Source organism: Anomaloglossus baeobatrachus, chromosome 9, assembly GCF_048569485.1.
Source record: "Anomaloglossus baeobatrachus isolate aAnoBae1 chromosome 9, aAnoBae1.hap1, whole genome shotgun sequence".
Taxonomy (NCBI): Eukaryota; Metazoa; Chordata; class Amphibia; order Anura; family Aromobatidae; genus Anomaloglossus; species Anomaloglossus baeobatrachus.
Window position 1 is genome coordinate 215,067,171 of NC_134361.1, and position 16,576 is coordinate 215,083,746.

Genomic DNA, 16,576 nt, shown 5'->3' on the forward strand with positions numbered 1-16,576 from the left:
CGTCATCACTTCTCAGACAAATTGTTTTGGTTTTGGACTTTGCTATTAGCTGCTCCATGTGTGATTGGTTTCTCTACATGTTCTCTCATCTGCAGCCTTCAGGGTCAACAGCGGGGAGCCATGTATGATGCCAGGTGAGTGCTGCTCCTGCACTGACAGCGGGGGGTGGTTGTGGAAGGTCTGATATGAGATTTGTTATTACTTAGGGGTCTGGTAGCTGTGTGTAATTAGAGGATTTGGTCTAGGATCTGTATCTATTTAGGGGGTGTGGGGTCTAGCAACTGTGTAATTAGAGGGTTTGGTCTAGGGTCTGTATCTGTTTAGGGGTCTAGTAACTGTGTAATTAGAGGGTTTGGTCTAGGGTCTGTATCTGTTTAGGGGTCTAGTAACTGTGTAATTAGAGGGTTTGGTCTAGGGTCTGTATCTGTTTAGGGGTCTAGTAACTGTGTAATTAGAGGGTTTGGTCTAGGGTCTGTATCTGTTTAGGGGTCTAGTAACTGTGTAATTAGAGGGTTTGGTCTAGGGTCTGTATCTATTTAGTGGGTCTGGTAACCTTGTATTTAGAGGGTTTGGTCTAGGGTCTGTATCTATTTAGGGGGTCTGGTAACTGTGTAATTAGAGGGTTTGGTCTAGGGTCTGTATCTATTTAGGGGGTCTGGTAACTGTGTAATTAGAGGGTTTGGTCTGGGGTCTGTATCTATTTAGGAAGTCTAATAACTGTGTAATTATTGGGTTTGGTCTGTACCTGTTTAAGGGTCTGGTAACTGTGTGTAATTAGTGGGTTTGATCTTGGGTCTGTATCTTTTTAGGGGGTCTGGTAACTGTAATTAGAGGGTGTTGTCTGGGGTCTGTATCTGTTTAGGGGTCTGGGAACTGTGTAATTAGAGGGTTTGGTCTGGGGTCTGTATCTATTTAGGGGGTCTGGTAACTGTGTAATTAAAGAGTTTGGTCTGTATCTGTTTAAAAACTTTTTAAATAGTGGGTTTGGTCTTGGGTCTGTATCTTTTAAAGGGTCTGGTAACTGTGTAATTAGAGAATTTTGTCTGTGGTCTGTATCTGTTTAGGGGTCTGGTAACTGTGTGTAATTAGTGGGTTTGGTCTTTGGTCTGTATCTTTTTAGGGGGTCTGGTAACTATGTAATTAGAGGGTTTGGTCTTGGGTCTGTATCTGTTTAGGGGGCCTTTTAACTGTGTAATTAGAGGGTTTGATCTTGGGTTTGTATCTGTGTAGGGGGTCTGGTAACTGTAATTAGAGGGTTTTGTCTTAGGTCTGTATCTGTTTAGAGGACTGGTACCTGTGTGTAATAAGTGGGTTTGGTCTTGGGTCTGTATGTGTTTAGGGGTCGGGTTTGGGATTTACTTTAGGGTGGCTGTGTTGGGGACCATATTAATTTAGGGGGTCTTGAGTGGAGTCTGTATTACTTTAACGAGTCTAGTCTAGAGTTTCTGTATTTACAGGGCATGGTCTGGGGTCTGTATTAGTTGGGGGGGTTCTGTGATTGTGGAGCTTGAGCTTTCAAATGCTGGTTGTTCCTCAGTGATGGAAATGCTGCCTATAAAGAGCAGCCGCCGTCTGTACAATGTCTGCGTCCATCCAGCTGAGCGAAACGATCAGCGGCTCCTGTCACTCAGGGACTGGGAATTACTGTGTACACACGGCACAGGATAGGATTAGATACACAGCTCAGCAGACAGTATCACACAGGATAGGATTAGATACACGGCTCAGCAGACAGTATCACACAGGAGAGGATTAGATACATGTAGCTCAGCAGACAGTATCACACAGGATAGGATTAGATACACGGCTCAGCAGACAGTATCACACAGGAGAGGATTAGATACATGTAGCTCAGCAGACAGTATCACACAGGAGAGGATTAGATACATGTAGCTCAGCAGACCGTATCACACAGGAGAGGATTAGATACAGTGCCTTGCAAAAGTATTCAGCCCCTTGAATTTTTCAACCTTTTCCCACATATCAGGTTTCAAACATAAAGATAAAAATGTTAATGTTCTGGTGAAGAATCAACAACAAGTGACACAATTGTGAAGATGAAGGAAATTTATTGCTTATTTTAAACTTTTATAAAAATAAATAACTGAAAATTGGGACGTGCAATATTATTCATCCCCTTTAAGTGAATCCTTTGTAGCGCCACCTTTTGCTGCGATTACAGCTGCAGTCGCTTGTGGTATGTGTCTATCAGTTTTGCACATGGAGAGGCTGAAATTCTCGCCCATTCTTCCTTTGTAAACAGCTGGAGCTGAGTGAGGTTGGATGGAGGCGTTTGTGAACAGCAGTTTTCAGCTCTTTCCACAGATTCTCGATTGGGTTCAGGTCTGGACTGTGACTTGGCCATTCTAACACCTGGATGCGTTTATTTGTGACCATTCCATTGTAGATTTTGCTTTGTTTGGGATCATTGTGTTGTTGGAAGACAAATCTCCGTCCCAGTCTCAGGTCTTTTGCAGACTCCAACAGGTTTTCTTCAAGAATGGTCCTGTATTTGGCTCCATCCATCTTCCCATCAATTCTAACCATCTTCCCTGTCCCTGCTGAAGAAAAGCAGGCCCAAACCATGATGCTGCCACCACCATGTTTGACAGTGGGGATGGTGTGTTCAGGGTGATGAGCTGTGTTGCTGTTACATATCGTTTGGCATTGTGCCCAAATAGTTTGATTTTGGTTTCATCTGAGCAGAGCACCTTCTTCCACACGTTTGGTGTCTCCAGGTGGCTTGTGGCAAACTTTAAACTACACTTTTTATGGCTATCTTTGAGAAATGGCTTTCTTCTTGCCACTCTTCCATAAAGGCCAGATTTGTGCAGCATACGACTGATTGTTGTGCTATGGACAGACTCTCCCACCTCAGCTGTAGATCTCTGCAGATCATCCAGAGGGATCATGGGCCTCTTGGCTGCATCTCTGATCAGTCTTCTCCTTGTGTGAGATGATAGTTTGGATGGACGGCCGGGTCTTGGTAGATTTGCAGTGGTATGATGCTCCTTCCATTTCAATATGATCGCTTGCACAGTGCTTCTTGGGATGTTTAAAGTTGTGGAAATCTTTTTGTAACCAAATCCGGCTTTAAATTTCTCCACAACAGTATCACGGACCTGCCTGTTGTGTTCCTTGGTCTTCATGATGCTCTCTGCGCTTTACACAGAACACTGAGACTATCACAGAGCAGGGGCATTATACGGAGACTTGATTACACACAGGGGCTTATATTTATCATAATCAGTCATTTAGGACAACATTGGATCATTCAGAGATCCTCAATCAACTTCTGGAGAGAGTTTGCTGCACTGAAAGTAAAGGGGATGAATACTATTGCACGCCCCAATTTTCAGTTATTTATTTTTTATAAAAGTTTAACATAAGCCATAAATTTCCTTCATCTTCACAATTGTGTCACTTGTCGTTGATTCTTCTCCAGAACATTCACATTTTATCTTTATGTTTGAAGCCGGAAATGTGCGAAAAACTTGAAAAATTCAAGGGGGCTGAATACTTTCGCAAGGCACTGTAGATGTAGCTCAGCAGCAGACAATATTTTTCAAATTTTAAACGTAAACATCGGGTAGATGCTAGAGTGTACGGACTCCTGACAGGTATGACGTAACTGGTCACGTGATGGGGCGTGGTCACAATGCAGCCCGACCTTTCCAGAGAGAAAAACAATATTTATTCTAAGTCCACGTGGGCATAGAGGTGATTATAACAGAAGCGGGGGTCTGGGGGTGAGACCCCCAAATGGGGGGGTGTGCAGGCCCCCTTGCATGATTATAGTGGGCAGGAAAAGACATCGCCACGCCCCCAAGCCAAACGGTCACGCCCATGACCTAACTGCAGTCCATAAACATTGTACTCCCCTGTCACGTGGTCTCTGCAGGCTCCGCCCTTTGGCTCCGCCTGTTACCTCAGGCCGTGTCTCGGTCTCTCCGGTGAGTTTTCGCCTTTTCTCTGCCGCTCTCGGTCTCCGGTCTTCTCTCTCGGTCTCCGCCGTCTCTGGTGAGTTTTCACCTTTTTTTTCTCTCCGTTTCTCTCTCTCTGGAGGCCGGGGGGCTGAGGGGACGGTGCAGGCCGCTGATCTGAGGTACTACAACTCCCAGCATGCACGTCGTGAAATCCTTCTTGCTGCTGAGACTTGTAGTTCCACAGCAGTGTGCTAACGTTATCCTGTGTGTGATGGGAGTTTATAGTGTCTTTAATACTGTGGTGGGACTACAACTCCCAGCAAGTCCTGGCTGAAAACACGGCCTTTGTAACATATTGTTTTGTGTGTAATAACACTGGGGGTTGCAGGGTGACGTGTCCGGGCATGCTGGGAGTTGTAGTCATTAACCTCTGTATAATGGAGGGTGGTGCATGTCAGGAGCTGCTGGGAGACCCGTCTGTCCCCGGCTGCTAGGCATGCTGGGAACTGTAGTCCCTCAGTTTCCTGCGGAACATTATATGGTGATTGTATCAGGATCTGTGCCCGAGTTGTGCAGCAGGGTAAAGCATGGTGGTCTCCTGGGTGAGGGGCTTATCCTGAGGCCACCAGTGTCTGTTGCATTGTGGGACTGTAGATTTGGCAGATTAGGGACTCGTCAGACGAGACTTTCAGCTGTGATTCGTGCTGTTGGCGTGACTGCAGGCGGCGGTCACTGCTGTAAATGTTCCACGTGTGCAGGTGGCTCCAGTAATCCCGACAATCCAGCAACTCTCACATTGTAAAGTATTCTGTATACCTCCGGGTCTTATTCTGCAGGTAGGGACTTCCATTGCGTCCGCGGCCCGGCCCCCAGCGCCTCAGTCCCACCTTGCCTCTGCGGTCTGTCCCCCGTCACCCCTCCATCCGCGTCCCGTCCCACCTTGCCTCTGCGGTCTGTCCCCCAGCGCCTCCATCTGCTGTCTGTCCCGCAGCATCTCTGTCCACCTAGTCTCTGCAGCCTGTCCCCCCAGCATCTCTGTTCCACCTTGCCCCCGCAGCCTGTCCCCCGTCGCCTCCATCCGCGGCCTGTCCCTCAGTGCCTCTGTCTTTCCTTGCCTCCGCGGCCTGTCCCTCAGCGCCTCAGTCTTTCCTTGCCTCCGCGGCCTGTCCCTCAGCGCCTCCGTCTTTCCTTGCCTCCGCGGCCTGTCCCTCAGCGCCTCCATCTTCCTTGCCCTCCGCGGCCTGTCCCTCAGCGCCTCCGTCCCGCCTTGCCTCCGCGGCCCGTCCCTCAGCGCCTCCGTCCCGCCTTGCCTCCGCGGCCCGTCCCTCAGCGCCTCCGTCCCGCCTTGCCTCCGCGGCCCGTCCCTCAGCGCCTCCGTCCCGCCTTGCCTCCGCGGCCCGTCCCTCAGACGCCTCCGTCCCGCCTTGCCTCCGCGGCCCGTCCCTCAGCGCCTCTGTCCCGCCTTGCCTCTGCGGCCCGTCCCTCAGCGCCTCTGTCCCGCCTTGCCTCCGCGGCCCGTCCCTCAGCGCCTCCGTCCCGCCTTGCCTCCGCGGCCCGTCCTCAGCGCCTCCGTCCCGCCTTGCCTCCGCGGCCCGTCCCTCAGCGCCTCCGTCCCGCCTTGCCTCAGCGGCCCGTCCCTCAGCGCCTCCGTCCCGCCTTGCCTCCGCGGCCCGTCCCCCAGCGCCTCCGTCCCGCCTTGCCTCCGCGGCCCGTCCCCCAGCGCCTCTGTTCGCAGTCCGTGTCCCAGTTGGAGGGCGTCCTTGGCCGGTTTCCCCCCCCCTTTTTTCTCAATTACTATTCTGGCCGCCAGCTGTGGACTCATCTGCTCGCCCTGTGGTCATTGAAAATGTCACAGCCTCCGCACACTCTTTCCCGCTAGCGAGCATATGCTGCTTTTTCTTTTAGGTACTTTTTTAATACTAATCTGTAACAAAAAGTCCCGCAGTGTGTGACACGGGTGGGCACACAGCTATTTCTAGCATTGCAGAGGCTGCCCATGTGCTACGATGACTTTTTGAGGGGAGTTGATGAAAACCACCATGCCTTCAAGATTTCAACCAAGAGAAGAAGCAAAGTATTGAGAATCTCAGGAAAATGCCTTTTACTATGTGCGGTGCTGAAGGGCTCCTCCCGGCTGCGCGTGGATTGAGATTGCAGGATTTTTAATAATACGGATAAATAGTTGGAAATGACTAGAGAAAATTTCTTGCCTATTCATGCTTTCCAGGCATCAGCAGTGACTCTGCATGTCTGACACGTGATTGTTGGCAGCGGTTATGTGATTAGTTGCAGGACCAGCAGTGTCATTTGATTTTCGGTCCTTCTCCAGTGTGTGGGTGAGTAGTGAGCCTGGTCTGACTTTGACTTGTTCGTGATTAGCCATTCGAGCCCCAGAAGTAAGAAGCGCTTCCTCTTCTCCTTCCTCTTCAGCTTTTGGGGCCGTGGTATTTATTGCTGACAGTTTCCTTCCTATTTTTTATGAGTGATCTTGTGACACTGCGGTGCTATTCGTGTCTGAGATCCATTCCATTAGACCACGCCACATTTTTTTGACAAAGGAGACCCTGAAATGTACCAGCCCCAGAGATTGGCAGGTGTCGCTTGTGACTGCAGAGAATGACCTGATTGTTCTTTGTACTAACTTCTCACACGTGCGGCTCTGATGCCTCCAATTCTCAGAATCTGATCTTTCTATTAAAGTTCAGACCTTTTAAGAAGTCACATTTCCCCACCCCCGCTGCTTTTAATTACACCAATCTGAACCATAAACCAAAGTCTGAACCCTGTCTAGTGTGCATGATGGCCACCCGCCTCTCCCAGGCAGATTGGAGAGAGGGGGAAGAAGGATCTGGCAGATTGGGTGGGGGAGGGGGAAGAAGATCGGGTGAGGGGGGAGGAGAAGGCTCGGGCAGATTGGGTGGGGGGGAGGAGAAGGCTCGGGCAGATTGGGTGGGGGGGGAGGAGAAGGCTCGGGCAGATTGGGTGGGGGGGAGGAGAAGGCTCGGGCAGATTGGGTGGGGGGGAGGAGAAGGCTCGGGCAGATTGGGTGGGGGGGAGGAGAAGGCTCGGGCAGATTGGGTGGGGGGGAGGAGAAGGCTCGGGCAGATTGGGTGGGGGGGAGGAGAAGGATCGGGCAGATTGGGTGGGGGGGAGGAGAAGGATCGGCAGATTGGGTGGGGGGGAGGAGAAGGCTCGGGCAGATTGGGTGGGGGGGAGGAGAAGGATCGGGCAGATTGGGTGGGGGGAGGAGAAGGCTCGGGCAGATTGGGTGGGGGGGAGGAGAAGGCTCGGGCAGATTGGGTGTGGGGGGAGGAGAAGGCTCGGGCAGATTGGGTGGGGGGAGGAGAAGGCTCGGGCAGATTGGGTGGGGGGGAGGAGAAGGATCGGGCAGATTGGGTGGGAGGGGAGGAGAAGGATCGGGCAGATTGGGTGGGAGGGGAGGAGAAGGATCGGGCAGATTGGGTGGGAGGGGAGGAGAAGGATCGGGCAGATTGGGTGGGAGGGGAGGAGAAGGATCGGGCAGATTGGGTGGGAGGGGAGGAGAAGGATTGGGCAGATTGGGGGGGTGGGAGAGGATCGGGCATCTTGAATTTCAGCACCTGATCATCTTGTGCCCAGAATAGACGATCCGCTGGCGGAGGCACTTGGCCACTAGTGAATTTGATCAATGATCTCCAGTTCCTGATTCCCTCGATACTATTTTAAGCCATACGTTTGTATCTTCTCTGCATTGGATAGGGGCTGATTGTTAGATGCAGGACAGTGACTGCCCCCGGAGGAGATTGGTCGGGGGCTGGTGTAGAGTGCCGCCCTGCATCGCTCTGATGGGCCGGCAGCTTATGATGGGCTGATAACAGTCACCTATCATAGGAAATTCTCTGCTTCTCAGAGATGTTTCTTCAGTTGTGACTGTCGGATTCTGGAGATTTTCCCTCTTGCTCATCATTACTGTCAATCTTGTCATTGATGAAAATATTTAGCAAGAGAGTGTGACTGATAACAGGGAGCAATAGATTTTCCCTTTAAAGGCTAAGAGTACACGCAGTGTTACAGGATTTCCTTTTTGGCTCAGTGAGGAAGTTGTGTAACTGCTGACGGATCAATTCAGCTGTTGTGGAGACGTGTCCTGTGCGTGGTACAGACGGATGGTGAGTACCGGAGTCCTGTCCCTGCAGTTGTGGGTGAGGCCGCGGTCACCGGAGCGATGCTTGTAGGGACTGGCAGGTGCTGGATTCCGCTCACTTTTGTTTGGAGTCGTAGGGTTTCCATAGAGGCGATAGTGATGAGCTCCAGGTAACAGATACAATGTGTCCATTCTGTGTATTTGCTGCACCCTGGTTTCTATGTAAACTGCGCCCCTTCTGTATGTGCCACTGTGCCCTTTCTGTGTGCACTGTTGTACTTATAATTAGTGTTGTAGCATGGACATTGCCCGGGAGGAAGCTGAGTGACATCCTCATGTTTAAAGAGAACCTGTCAGGTGCAATATACACCCAGAACCACGAGCAGTTCTGGGTGCATATTAGTAATCCCTGCCTAAGTGTCCTTGTATACACTAGCACTTTATAAAAAGTATTTCTAAAGATCTTTTATCTTATGCTAATGAGCGCGGGGACTAGTCCTAAGGGCGTTTCTCCCCTTAGCTAGTCGGCCCACATAGCATGGTAGCATGTGTCATTGATGGACTTGAAAGTCCGCAATGTAAAAAACCCAAAAAAGTGATAGGGTGGAGAACTATGCAGAAAACTGACTCAAACTGACAGTGTCGCTGTCAGAGGTAACATCACCCTCATGAGACCCAAAACCTTTTACAAAAAGGACAATACAAGATATAAGTACTAGGGATGATCGAATACTTAAATATACGCCTTCGCGAATATCTGACGAATAGGTCGGCACTAGTCTATTTGCGAATATTCGATGCACAATGTAAGTCTATGGGAAATTCTAATAATTTCACGTTGGATCTAACGTGTCGCCCCCCCCCCCCCCTCTCCTGCCCCCTCTCCTGCCCCCTCTCCTGCCCCCCTCGCCTAATATGACTCCAATGCCCACCTATAATCTGCAATGAAAGTATCAGAGCGGATGTTGTTTTATCCGTCGGATACCGAATAGTGGCGAATACATTCACTCATCCCTAATAAGTACAAATCCAAAAATCCGGCAACCGCAACAGGGCGTGATGTGTCGTGTTCAGATATCACTAGTAAAACAGATGAGCAAAAAAAGCAAAAGTATAACCCATTTTGTGAGGTGGTTACAGCTAAATATCTACTTTTGGATATTTTTTTAACACCGCTATTTACCCCCTTTCCGCTTATATAATAAAGATTGTATTACTTTTTGAAAGTCGCTTATGACAAGCAGATTTTCTTTGGACACCTAGTTTTTTTTTTTTTTTTTTAAGAAATATTGTGCTGGCTTACTGCTGCTTTCTTGTGCATAAAAAAAAGTGTTGTTCAAATGCAGCAGGAGAGATCTCACTGGTCATTGTCACTGTCCGGCCCCTCGCCCATCTCTCTCCCTTTATAAAATGAATATTATTTGCAGACTACTACACTCATCTTCTTCACTGTTGCAGTTGCGCAGCACTTTACTAACTGGATGATTTGTCCAATGTTTTAGGGTTTTCTGTTCCTGTCTCTATTGCTGAGCTGTGAGCGCTCGCTATCCTAAAAGCCCCTTTAAATGACTGCTGCGTTCCCTGCCTCGGCTTTTTTACAGGCTATGATAAGCCCTCACTTGCAGATTGTTCAATATTGCTGGGACCTGCGAATTTCTCGAAACTCAACATGACTTCAATTCCTATTTATACGGAAATTATTTGATTTGTCCGACACAGAGAAGTGCAGAATGTCGGACTCCACCTCTGTGATGTGTCTGTGCTTTATTATGTGCCTATGAGCGCTTATCCCTCACAATATTCAGCTTTGCAGATGTGTCCATTCTTTACATGAATGCAGCATCTATGTGCGCTGCTGGGTAACCTGAAGGAATAAGGGGAAGGATCAATGGCTGCCTTGTCCCCATAGTAGGGGCTTATGTGTCCGCCGGCACTTGCAGGAGGGGCTGTGTGGGCTCCTTGTATAGAGCAGCTACTGATGGGACATTTTAGCCTTGTGGTTATTCTTATGCTTAGTCTGAGGCCCCAGGTACAAGGGGTACGTTGCCAAATTGGTTCCCCCATGAGAAAAAGGGCTGTACCCACATCTTGTCTATTTTCCTATTAGGGTTTTCCATTGGAAGCTTTTCCGTGTGCGGCTGAAAAAACGTATCTTTTTGCTGCAATTTTACAAAGTGTTAGTTGACATTGACACATTGTTATTCCGAATGATGCAGAGGGTTTTTTTTTCCCCATTCTCCCATGACCTTGTGTTCCCCTGGTGTATAATGTCCTTGTGACTCCAATCAGATGAGTATGAGCCGGAGCAGAGACGTCACATAGATGATAATGTAGTGGGGAGAAGGGTCCAGAAATCTTGGGAACAGCATGCGGTGATAGAAAAGGAGGGTCCGGGACCTGGGGAGCAGCACGCGGAGATTGTGGAGGGAGGGTCCGGGACCTGGGGAACACCACGCGGTGATGGGGAAGGAAGGTCCGGGACCTGGGGAGGAGCACGCGGTGATGGGGAAGGAGGGTCCGGGACCTGGGGAGCAGCACGCGGAGATGGGGAAGGAGGGGTCCAGGACCTGGGGAGCAGCACGCGGTGATGGGGGAAGGAGGGTCCAGGACCTGGGGAGCAGCACGCGGTGATTGGGAAGGAGGGTCAGGGACCTGGGGAGCAGCACGCGGTGATGGGGGAATGAGGGTCCAGGAACTGGGGAGCAGCACGCAGTGATGGGGGAAGGAGGGTCAGGGACCTGGGGAGCAGCACGCGGTGATGGGGGAAGGAGGGTCCTGGACCTGGGGAGCAGCACGCGATGATGGGGGAATGAGGGTCCAGGACCTGGGGAGCAGCACACGGTGATGGGGGAAGGAGGGTCCGGGACCTGGGGAGCACCACGCGGTGATGGGGGAATGAGGGTCCAGGACCTGGGGAGCAGCACGCGATGATGGGGGGAAGGAGGGTCCGGGACCTGGGGGAGCAGCACGCGATGATGGGGGAATGAGGGTCCAGGACCTGGGGAGCAGCACGCGGTGATGGGGGAAGGAGGGTCCGGGACCTGGAGCACCACGCGGTGATGGGGAAGGAGGGTCCAATTACTCATTACAAGTACATGGTAGTGCCCGCTCATCACTGTTCACTATCTTATAAAGTGCTCGGACTGACCAATATGGCATTCCCTCCACCCACTGGTTCTCCTTTATAGCTTCTCCCCTGCACATCGCCACCATCCACTGTGCACTGAACTGCAGCACAGTCTCATTAATGACACTCTTTCCATTTTGGCAAAAAAAAATAAATAAATACTTTTAATAGTTTTGCATCCATTAGCAAAAATGCCCAAGAGCAAAGATCTGACCCGCAGTCATGTGAGTCTGTGTTATGAGTGAAATCTGCTTCTTTCTCTTCCTGGACGGATCTTTCAATTCATGAATTCGGTGAAGATATTCCCATTATTGAGATAGGAGATGACAATTGGTGCTTAGAAGACTCTATGGAGGAGCGAACGGCAATACAGACATTCTGCTGCAAGTTCTCCTGAACGACACTTGCAGCTCTCCATAGAAAGCATTACTTAATTCAGTAAGGTTTTCACTATTAGTAGGTTTTAGCCATCTGTCCAGCAGAGGGGATGACAGAGCGTGGACCCCCAAAGCAAAATATCATCTTGTTATGAGAAAAAGTACCTGATTAATCTTAGGTTGAGATCTTGGGTTTCAAAGAAGTAGCTAAATCACAGCAGGCATATATGTAAGCTGTGGAGCCATCTGGTCACGGGGTCACCCAGTCTCCACAGAGAATGTGTCCCTTGCTTCGTCGCCCCCCCCCCCCCCTCCCTTGCTCCGTCGCCCCCCCTCCCTTGCTCCGTCGCCCCCCTCCCTTGCTCCGTCGCCCCCCTCCCTTGCTCCGTCGCCCCCCCCCTCCCTTGCTCCGTCGCCCCCCCCCTCCCTTGCTCCGTCGGCCCCCCCCCTTGCTCCGTCGCCCCCCCCCCCCCTTGCTCCGTCGCCCCCCCCCCCCTTGCTCCGTCGCGGCCCCCCCCCCTTGCTCCGTCGCGGCCCCCCCCCCCTAGCTCCGTCGCGGGCCCCCCCCCCCTTGCTCCGTCACGGGACCCCCCCTTGCTCCGTCGGCCCCCCCGCCCTTGCTCCGTCGCTTCCGCCCCTCCCCCCCCCCCCCTTGCTCCGTCGGGCCCTGCTACATCATTTTTTTTTGGTGGCGTAAAGCCTTGAGGGTGCAGATATAGTGCCCATACACTTAATGTCGTACCACATAACATGCGATCTGCTGTACAGGTATTATTTATTTGTACGTCGCTGTTACTATTACACTGGGGAACAATTTTAAAAAAAAATTCTGTTGAGTTAGGTTTTTGAGCTGATTTACACTAAAATTGGCATGCTGATTCCAAAAATGTAGTCAGTTTTTTTCCTATAACGTCAAGTTTTTCATCCTCAACTTCCCTGCCATAGAAGCACAATTGCACTGATTTCTGTAATAAGACTTGTTATCTGAGTACAATTCGACTCCTATAGAGCTACGTGGCAACTTGTAAGAGTAGTCACAGCTGAGACAGTGGTGAGAGGTGTGTGCAGCTCCCAATACCTCATAATTATCAATATAAAAAAAAAACAAAACACTTTTTAGTAGTAGTTTTACATATTTTTGAGAAGACAAAAATCCTATAGTTCAAAAACTTGACGTGATAGAGAAAAACTGAGATCATTTCTGGATTCAGCATCCAAAGATTAAGAACAGTTGTCTGACCTAACTCCTAAAAAATTGCGTTCCCCAGTGTTATTTTTCCTTTTGCTTTCTCTTACAGATTCGCATTTAAAGGGATGAAACGGAGCTTTTCCAGGAAGTGTTGACACATTCCCAGATCATATGGAGCAAATTGCGTATGTGGAAAATTCTATGTGGTTGGGATATACAATACTTCTCTATTGTATATCCCAGCTCTGGTCTGTACAATGAGAAGATCCACACAATAGAGTCCGGATCTCCGCTCCCTCGAACAGTCGGCTGAAGAAGAGACAAAAACTATTATTGTTGGACAAGACGTGAAGGAATCTCGCAGGTAATGATGGAAAGAGATTGGTTGTCGAGACCTGTAAATCCTGATGCACGAGGCTTTCTGACAGCTCCTGCAGCAATAGACGGAGGCAATAATGCACCTCCGACGTGCAGGACACAGAGGCTGTAGGCATAAAAAACCCCAGTCTGTCTGCAGATTTTTCACGTTTTTTATTTTGGATGATTACTAAGGTTCAGGCGTTCCTATGACCGGCATGATTGCACACATTTCTGAAGAAACCATTTCAGCAATGCACTTAAGTACATGACGTGCGGCCGTGGAGGCTATAAATAATGAATGCCAGTGGGTGAGGCCGGGGCCTCCATTATTATAGACTGTGCTAAGGGTGACTCTGCGATCCAGCCCAGGATGTGGCTGTGACACATACACTGTACATAGGCGGCCATCACTCCCATCATCTGCCCCAACATCACATCTGTGGGAAGGAACAACCAGTACACGGGGTATTGGGGGCCTGAATAAACGCTCGGCTTCATTTTTCTAGTAACGGCGCCTCTCTGTGGACACATAATGCAGCTCAGCCCCTTGGTAATGAATGTGGCGATAATTACATTCCTATTCTGCGTGGGGGGTGGGGCACTGGGCTCTGCGTGGGGGGGGACGGACACAGGGGGCTCTGCGTGGGGGGGGCGGACACAGGGGGCTCTGTGGGGGGGGCGGACACGGGGCTCTGCGTGGGGGGGGTGACACAGGGGGCTCTGCGTGGGGGGGACGACACTGGGCTCTGCGTGGGGGGGTCGGGCTCTGCGGGGAGAAGCACGGGCTCTCTGCAGGAGTGGAGGTCACGGGGGGGGCGGCGCAGTGTTACAGGGGCTCTACAGGGGAGAGGGGGGGCACAGGGGCTCTGCAGTCAGGGCTGCACCTCATCTATGTGACTGTAGGTGGTGCTGAAGTGGGTGCGGTATTGGGTTGCACCAGTGAGCAGAGGAATTCCAATGTTTATAGCTGTTTTGCTCCGGTGCCCGAAGAATTTTAATTCCTTCTGACCTCTCCACACTCGCGCACGCACTGTTTGGCCGGTCCTCTCCACACTCGCGCACGCACTGTTTGGCCGGTCCTCTCCACACTCGCGCACACACTGTTTGGCCGGTCCTCTCCACACTCGCGCACGCACTGTTTGGCCGGTCCTCTCCACACTCGCGCACGCACTGTTTGGCCGGTCCTCTCCACACTCGCGCACGCACTGTTTGGCCGGTCCTCTCCACACTCGCGCACGCACTGTTTGGCCGGTCCTCTCCACACTCGCGCACGCACTGTTTGGCCGGTCCTCTCCACACTCGCGCACGCACTGTTTGGCCGGTCCTCTCCACACTCGCGCACGCACTGTTTGGCCGGTCCTCTCCACACTCGCGCACGCACTGTTTGGCCGATCCTCTCCACACTCGCGCACGCACTGTTTGGCCGATCCTCTCCACACTCGCGCACGCACTGTTTGGCCGATCCTCTCCACACTCGCGCACGCGCTGTTTGGCCGATCCTCTCCACACTCGCGCACGCACTGTTTGGCCGATCCTCTCCACACTCGCGCACGCACTGTTTGGCCGATCCTCTCCACAGGGCTGTGAAGTCGGGAGTCGTGGAGTCAGAGTCGGAGCTCATTTTGGTGGAGTTGGTATAAAATGCACCAACTCCGACTCCTAAAATCTATAATAAATTGGGTCCAGCGTGCAATGCAGAATGTGCTGAATATGTTTTCATAGGAATTTGGGAAAGTTATGAAACGTCCTATAAATGGCTGTTCTATTCCTGATCTAAGGCTGCATTCACACACAGCGTTTTTGCTGCGTTTCTTGAGGATACGTTTTTCAGCTGCAAAAGCAGATCAGCTTTATGAAAAACCGTATCACCTGAAAGGTTTCTGAGGTCATAAATAATGTGTTCAATAGCAAAAGCAGATTAGAAAACACCACAAGCTGACTGCTCATTTTTTGTGAGGATCCTCACAAAACGCTGTGTCTGAATGTCCTATCTTTTCACCCATTGCCTTTGCTGGATGCCCGGAGTCACTGCATTTCACTGAATTATTTTGCGATCAGTGTTTGATATGTTTGTGACAAGAAAGAAATTGTTAGTAAGACACTGGCAGTAAAAGATAGTAAAGCTCATCACACCGGCCAGTTTCTCCAGGCCTTAGTGGAAAAAGTTCTGCAAGATTACGAACTCAAAAAGAACAGGTTCTTGCCATTGTAATGGACAATGCTTCAAACATGAAAAGTACAATTAAACTGATGAATGAGAGGAATGAACAGCAGCTAGAAGAAAATGTAGGATTCAGTATGTGTGAGATGGAAGGCCACAGCGCTGCTCCTGTAACTGAGGAACAAACAGATATTACAACAGAAGAACAGCAAAATGATACTTTAGGATTAGATGATCTTGTTGAAGCTGCTTCAAAACACGTTCATATTCATCACATGCGCTGTGTTGTGCACACGCTGCACTTGGCAAGAAGAGATGGTCTGCAACAGGGACCCCGGTTTCACACATCCGGCTTTTCGCCGGTTTGGCGGATGCGGCGCACTCCAGTACAGTGTATACAGTACAGTGGCAGTGCGTCAAACGCCGGTCATATGCTGTCATGTGACCCGGAAGTTGCGGCGCTGCTACTGTACTGTATCGTACTGTACTGGCGTGCGCCGCATCCGCCGAGAAGCCGGATGTGTGAAACTGGGCGGACATGCTGGAAATGTAATTGGAAAAGTGAGGAAGTTGGTTATTGCCGCCAGAACCATCCTTGAAGAGACGTGCTGGGAAAGGGGCAATTGTCAATCAAGCCACTCGGTGGGGCAGCACTTATTTAATGATTGAGCGATTGCTTGAACTAAAACCGTTTCTTATAGATATGGCGAACCGTCAAGTAACCCTAAATTAAGGTCAATGGACACAGGTGGCTGAATTGAAGGAATTGCTTAATCACCCATTTACCATGACTAAAAAATGACAAGCTGAGGATTTAACTCCTGGCATTTTCATAAGGGAGTGGAAGAACTTGCTATTTTGCCTGTCCCAAAGAGGAGGTTTAATCGCAGATGGCATTTCTGCTTCAGTGAAACGGAGAGAGACACAGCTATTGGAAAATAACATTCTTCTGGCAGCTGTTTATGTGTAGCCAAGTCATCGTATACTGCTTGATCATCAACAGCTTACTAAAGGAAAAGAAGCTGTGAGTGAGGTAGCAGTTAGGATGAGCGGCTACAGGACTGCCAAGCGCAAGAGGACTTGGGGCCTGACAGTGCTACTGCTGCCGTATCTTCATCCTCATCAGATGAGGAGTTTAACTTTGACAAGTATTTGGGTGACATGGAGCAGCAAAGCGTTGCCGCAAGAAAAAAAGATTTCACTCTGTCTCCTATAGCAGCAGATTGACCAGATTTCAGTAACATTTTTCACTTGCTCTCAAAAAAATAGAATAATTCAACCGTTCATCAAAACTGACTGTGCATGAGGCAATT

General features: G+C 50.3%; 1 protein-coding gene across 6 annotated transcripts in view; it reads left to right on the forward strand.

The window, feature by feature from the left end:
• The window catches only part of TRAF2 (TNF receptor associated factor 2), an 89,230-nt gene that overhangs the window by 19,082 nt on the left and 53,572 nt on the right, over positions 1 to 16,576 (forward strand). For 2 of the 6 annotated variants that reach the window (XM_075324449.1, XM_075324445.1), the window contains one exon: positions 12,852 to 13,106. The gene's annotated coding sequence lies outside the window, so the exon portion shown is untranslated. Of the gene's footprint in view, positions 1 to 113; positions 135 to 3,869; positions 4,021 to 7,984; positions 8,075 to 12,851; positions 13,107 to 16,576 lie in introns of those variants that run through there. The other 4 variants (XM_075324446.1, XM_075324448.1, XM_075324444.1 and 1 more) reach the window with 4 other exon arrangements.